The 6852-nt window shown below is 39.1% G+C and overlaps 1 long non-coding RNA gene across 1 annotated transcript; it reads left to right on the plus strand.

Moving 5' to 3' along the window:
- The first annotated feature begins 3022 nt into the window (after window positions 1-3022).
- On the plus strand, window positions 3023-5049 carry LOC112145961. The gene is made up of 2 exons (XR_002919166.2): window positions 3023-3290; window positions 4782-5049. It is a non-coding gene; the product is annotated as an uncharacterized LOC112145961 (long non-coding RNA).
- Window positions 5050-6852: the final 1803 nt, after the last annotated feature.

Raw genomic sequence — 6852 nt, forward strand, 5'->3', positions numbered from 1 at the left:
GATAACCAGCTAAAATATTAGCTAAAGGCCGAATTAGCCTAAAAAACTAAAAAACAAAACAAAAAAGGTTAACCAAATCAGCTAGCATGTAGCTGAAAAAATAGCTGAACTTCAAAATAGCCTAAAAACTGAAAACAGCTTAAAATGAGCCGAAACAGCTAACATGTAGCTGAAATATTAGCTAAACTTGAAAATAGCATTAAAAAGCTGACACAAGCCTAAATTAGCCAAAACAGCTAGCATGCAGTTGAAATGTTAGCTAAACTCTAGCATAGCTGAAGATGCTGAAATCAATATCTTAAAAATCTGAAGCTGATAACCAGCTAAAATATTAGCTAAATGCCAAATAAGCCTAAATGAGGTTAGCTGGAACAGCTAGCATGTAGCTGAAAAAAAAATGCTAAACTTCAAAATAACATAAAAAAACAGAAAAAAACCTAAATTACCCAACACATCTAGCGTGTAAATATTAGCTAAACTCCAAAATAGCCCAAACAATCTTAGTAAATGCCAAAATAGCCAAAAATCTAGCAGAATGCCAATTTTAAAACTTTAAAACTGTAACTTTTTAGCATAAATATGAATAATAAAAAGGCAGGAATATTATTCCAGAATAAATCAACTTAAACCTTAAATAACTTTGACTATTTTACTCTCTATATTTTGTCAAAATTATACAAGTTAGAAATGACACTTTGACAGATGTGACATAAACAGATGGATGATGGGAAGGGGAGGGGCTTGCTCTGTGCCAACAATCCTGCACAAAATTTAGAAGCAAATTTCTAATGTACTCTTGCTGCTCTGCAGAAACTATGTCCAAGAAAACAACAGATTTGTCTGATTATTGCTACAAACAGCAACATCATAATTAATAAACCACTGGGAGCGCTTCAAAACATGATGACAGGAGTGACTTATATGTGTTTCTCTGAGCTCACCTGATCCATCTTCACTCACCTGAGAGGTTTGATCCTAAAAGGATAAACTGAATAAACCAACGACACGGTTAATATTCCAGGCCAGGCTTTGCTCTAATCATTTGGAGTTTAATATTCATGAAATGAAAAAGATGGCTGTTAACTGTAGTAACACTTTTCTAATCTGAAAATATGAAATATTCATGAACGAGAACATGGAGACAAACCAGTAACACCCGTTTTGGAAGGAAGAACGTCGCAGGAAAGCTGCAAGTTTGACTCATTTGTTTGCCAACCCAGTTTGTAAATGTTGTACGCACGAACTCAAACACACAATCAGCGGCTTTAGCTAATGATCCTCCAGAATTGGGTTTTGAGGATGGATACCGAGGAGGCAAGAAGTAACTTTTGCGGTGGAGTTGCCAGAGGCTTGACCTTGTTCCGCTCGTCTTCGATCGGAGCGCCGTCCGCCGTGAGCCCATCAAACCGGCTGAGTGACATTCAACCTGGCTCCTTTATTATCTGTCCCGAACATCTTCACAGCTCCGTCTCTCTCTTGATCTCTGTCTCTCTGATTCACCCTCTCTTTTATGTAGGACACAGTGTGTATATAGATGGATATTTTCAGTGTCTCAGTCCCCAGGAAATTTCTCTGGGAAACTTCCAAAGAACAGATCGCCCCACTTTCATGCCACTAAACTGGAGCGGCCGATTCCCCTCCCTGCTCGTTTGACATCAGCTAAGCAGACGCTCCCAGACACAGAAAACGTCTGAGCAAGAAGACTCGATCCTGTAAGTCATACGTGTCAAAGTCAAGGCCCGGGGGCCGGATCCGGCCCTCCAGGTAATTCTGTCAGGCCCTCCAGATAATTTTATTTTATTGTTCTTAATGACCAGATGCTATCTTGAGCTCATTTCTAACTTGTAAAATTTGACAAAATATATTTTTATGGAGAGTAAAATATTGAAAGTTATTTAAGGTTTAAGTTGATTTATTCTGGAATAATACTCCTGCATTTTTATTATTCGTGATTATGTTAAGAGAGTTACTGTTTTAAAATTGGCATTTTGTAAGTTATTTTGACTATTTTTATATTTACTAAGATTTTTTAGGCTATTTAAAAGTTTAGCTAATGTTTTAGCTACATGCTAGCTGTTTTGGCTAAGTTTTTTAGGCTATTTTGAAGTTAGGCTAACATTTACAGACTAGATAATTTGGCTAATTTAGGCTTTTTTCTGTTTTTAGGTTATTTTGATGATTATCAATTTTTTCAGCTACTTGATAGTTGTTTTGACTATCTTAAGCTTTTTTCAGGCGGCTAATTTGGCATTTAGCTGGCTATCAACTTCAGCGTTTTCAGCTATCAACATCAACATTTTCAACTGTGAGCTTCAGTGTTTTTAGCTATCAATTTCATCATCTTCAGCTATCAGTTTCAGCGTTTTCAGCCATTAACTTCCGTGTTTTCAGCTATTCACTTCAGTGATTACAGCTATGAGCTTCAGAGCTTTTAGCCATCAGCTTTAGTGTTTTTAGCTATCAATTTGAGCATCCTAAGTGTTTTCAGCTTTCAACTTCAGTGTTTTCAGCTATCAGCTTCAGCACTTTTAACTATCAGCTTCAGCGTTTTCAGCTATCAGCTTCAGTGTTTTTAGCTATCAATTTCAGCATTTTCAGCAATCAACTTCAGCATTTTCAGCTATCAACTAAGGCGTTTTCAGCTATTAGCTTCAATGTTTTTAGCTATCAATTTCAGCATTTTCAGCTATCACCTTCAGTGTTTTTAGCTATCAACTAAGGCGTTTTCAGCTATCAGCTTCAGTGTTTTTAGCTATCAATTTCAGCATTTTCTGCAATCAGCTTGAGCGTTTTCAGCTATCAACTTTAGCGTTTTCAGCTATCAACTAAGGCGTTTTCAGCAATCAGCTTCAGTGTTTTTAGCTATCAATTTCAGCATTTTCCGCTATCAGCTTCAGCATTTTCAGCTATCTATTTCAGCATCTTCAGCCATCAGCACTAGCATCTTCAGCAGCCAAATTCAGCTTACAGCACTAGCATTATCGCCGCGACCTAAGGTGTGTTTTGGATTTTTGCTCCTTGTGTGATTCAGTTTGACACCCCTGTTCTAAGACGGTGTGAAGTTTCCAGCTGATGAAGTTCATGACCTCTGACCTCCTGCTCTACCGCATGTTTCCACTACAGCATCTGAGGATCAGTTCATCACATAGAAGAGCTCCAGGGGGGCCTGTGTGAAGGAGAACGAAGCCACTTGTTTCACACAGGTTCTTATGCAACCTTCCCCTGTGCTGTGAAACTAGGGTGAGGGCGGCGGAGAAACCTGGTTCCAGTTTGAAGGAAAAGTGGGGCAGGTGAGCAACAACGTCACTGATGCTGTGCTTTGAGTGAAATAAGATCCGCTTCATTTAGTGTCCCAGAACATTTCATAAACTCAAACTGTAGTTCTGTCTGTTCTCACAACAAACTCTGGAAACCACAAGTTCTCACGACTACAAGAATGGAGAAGCAAGAATGGAGATTCATTTGATTTTATCTATTAACCTTTAGGTTCCTTTTGAACTGGGACTAAAGTGTCAAATGAAAACTGGATGAAATGCAGGATAACTTATCTGTAACTCGTAACACACTTACAGTTCACTCAAAGAAGTATCAGTCGCAGATTCTGCAAGTTGTCCCACTGAAAAATGTGAGTTTGGTTTGTTCAAATATGAGGGACAGAATGCAAAAAAGAATCCTAGAATTGACACTGTATGATTTTTAAAGAATGCCTAAATTAAGTGTTAATCTCCTGAAAACAAACAAGAATTCTATCCGTAATAGACCTTCAAGAAGCTCTTTTATCCTCCGCTTGTGCTCATCTCACCTGTTTTTAAATAGTTATCTATAGATAAAGACACCTGTCCACACCCTTAAAAAGTCAGACTGCAACCTCCACCAAGACCAAAGAGCTGTCACAGGACACCAGGGATAAAATTGCCTAAACAAGATTTGAATTAACCAGTCAACAGCTGCAGCTTGGAGATAAGAGATCAACCGTTGGAGCAATTATTGGAAAATTAAAGATCTCAGACAATCTCCCGTTATCTGGAAATCCATAAGTGATCAGTGAGGAATCAGCCCAGAACTGTTCAGAGGAAATGGTCAATGACTTGAAGAGAGCTGGGACCAACGCAATATAGTCATGGATTTAAAGTCTCCAAAGGTCTTCCTGCTTGAACTAGCACATATCCAGGCTCATCTGAAGTTCTCCAGACACCACCAGGATGATCCACAGGAGGATTGGGAGAAGGCAATGTGGTCAGATGAGACCAAGATGGAACTCTTTGGTCTCATTCACAGGTAGAAAAACCTTGAGAATTCCCACCATACCCACTATGAAGCCCATCCATCCATCTTCTCCCGCTCATCCAGACCGGGTCATGGGGCAGCAGTCTGAGCAAAGATACTCAGACTTCCCATTTCCCGGTCACTTCCTCCATCTCCTCTGGGGGGGGACCCCGAGACATTCCCAGCCGAGAGATAGTCTCTGGGTCTTCACTAGGGTCTCCACCTAGTGGGACATGCCTAGAACTTCTACTTAGGGAGGCGTCCAGGAGACATCCGGACCAGATGCCCTCATCTAGCTCCTCTGGATATGAAGGAGCAGCGGTTCTATTCCAAACTGTCTCCAGGTGACCGAACTTCTCACACTATCTCTAAGGGACCGCCCAACCACCCTACAAAGGAAGCTCATTGTATTCAGGATCATGACTCAGAGTTCATGAGCACAGGTGAGAACTGGAGTGGAGATCCACCTGTAAAATGAGAGCTTTGCTTTCTTTCTTTCTTTCTTTCTTGCTCAGCTCTCTCTTCACCACAGTGACTGTATAACTGCACCGATCTGCCCGTCGACCCCACGCTCTGACCTTCTCTCACTCAAGACCACAAGATCCATCCATCCCTCCACCTGAGGCGGGAACACTCCACACATCCAGAGAAGGCAAACTCCCTTTCTCCACCACATGGGAATGGAAGCATCATGGTTGGGGCTGCTTTCCAAATGAAGGAAAGGATGAATTCGGTCATGTATAAAGAGATTTTGGGTATAAAGTCTCTAGATCTTGTCAAATACTATGTTCTCCTGAAGTCAGTTTGCTCTCACTCATAGACATGGAAATATTAAATGGATTTCACATAGATGTTAAAGTTATGATTCAAATTAACATATTTTATTATTCACCAATCAATGCTATTAATGATTGATAAAAACTAAGAAAGGACCCAACAAAATCTTTCTCTGATCTGTATTATCACTCTTAAAGGTCTTAGTGCTGCTAAAACCACCAAACACATTTTGTTTGTTTTCTGATCTGTATTATCACTCTTAAAGGTCTTAGTGCTGCTAAAACCACCAAACACATTTGTTTTTAAATCTTGCCACATCATTTGCTTTAGAAGCAGACCCTCCATCAGCTGAAACCAAATCCAAAACACATCAAAGGTTGACAATTACGACTTTCATCCCTGAGAGAGAAAAGGAGATTTGCACCGACAATAAGTCCAGAGACGACGTCCAACTCGCATCAAAGGAAAGACGAGTGCAGAACATTTAGAAACATGCGGGGAGAAAGCAATAAACCAAATGTCCGGAGGGCTCCTCCGTACAGACATCAGTCTTTATGGTGTGGATGAGTGGGCGGATGAAAACGTAGGAATGAGGCGTGCACGCTCCTCCTGTGGGGTGGGACTGACCTCAAGGCCTACTTCCCTGTTTTTCAAAAGTCGGGGTGTGCGGTCCCTCAGGACGGAAGCTGTACGGGTGTCAACGGTGAGACGCTTGTTTTCCATGAAGTCACAAACACAACCAGCAGCACAACCGACAGTAAAACACAGTTAGTGTCTGTTCGCTTATCTGTCACACTAACAGCGACTTGTTTACCTCGACAGCTGATAAAGGTCAACCTCCTGTTGTTCTGTCAAACATCCTTCAAGTTTCATTTTATAAACTGAGAATAGATGAAGAGGAAAATACTGTATCAGAAACGTGTAAGGAAAACATCTGACTTGTTAAAAATACATTATATGAGTTTAAGCAGAAGAAATTGAAAATAATTTTGAAGAGCTTCAGGTTCTGGTGCCGCATGTGTCTCTCCGACTGAAGAAAAATAAAACTGTTTTTCATTTTAAAAAGTATAAGTCAGAGAAGTCCACCTTTTTAACTCACTCACAAAAAGCTGAAGACCGGATCATTCTTCACTACAATACCCACAATGCACCAACAATCCATCAGGCGGTGCAGCTTCGTGGTTTACAAAATTCTAACATTTTGACAGATTTTTGGCCACAGACACTCAATATGAGGTCATCAGAATTCATACTTGAGGTTTATAAATCAGATTTTTAAGGATTTTTAAGTGTGCGATACGTCCAAAAATACAGAAATGTTCTCTTACTTTGTTCTGATTTAATATTCATTCATTAAATTTATGAATTTCTGACTGAGGTTCACCAACAACATTACAATAAACTACATATATATGTAATTTGATTTACTCCCTGCTGACATCACTCTACTTATTACTGCATTGAGATGATCCAATAGAAGGTGTCTTTTATTTTGAAAGGAAGTTATAAACAGTTTCATATTTTTAAAGGAAAGTCGGTGTATATATTTTATTTATTTATGAAAAAAACAACAGCAATATTTTTTATTTATTATAACTGTCATGTCAACACTAATACAAATAAAAGGTAAAGTCAAATTTGCGGCTCCTGCCCGGCTGTGGATGGTGAAAACCGGCCCGAATGTCTCTTTAAGTGTTGATATTTGCAGACTTTTAGTTTAGATCATTTTTTTTCTTTTAATTGCATTTATTAAATTTTAATTTTTAATTTAATATATTTTTTATTTAATTTTTTTTATATATTTTTAAT

This window comes from Oryzias melastigma, linkage group LG8, assembly GCF_002922805.2.
Source record: "Oryzias melastigma strain HK-1 linkage group LG8, ASM292280v2, whole genome shotgun sequence".
NCBI classification, from domain to species: Eukaryota; Metazoa; Chordata; class Actinopteri; order Beloniformes; family Adrianichthyidae; genus Oryzias; species Oryzias melastigma.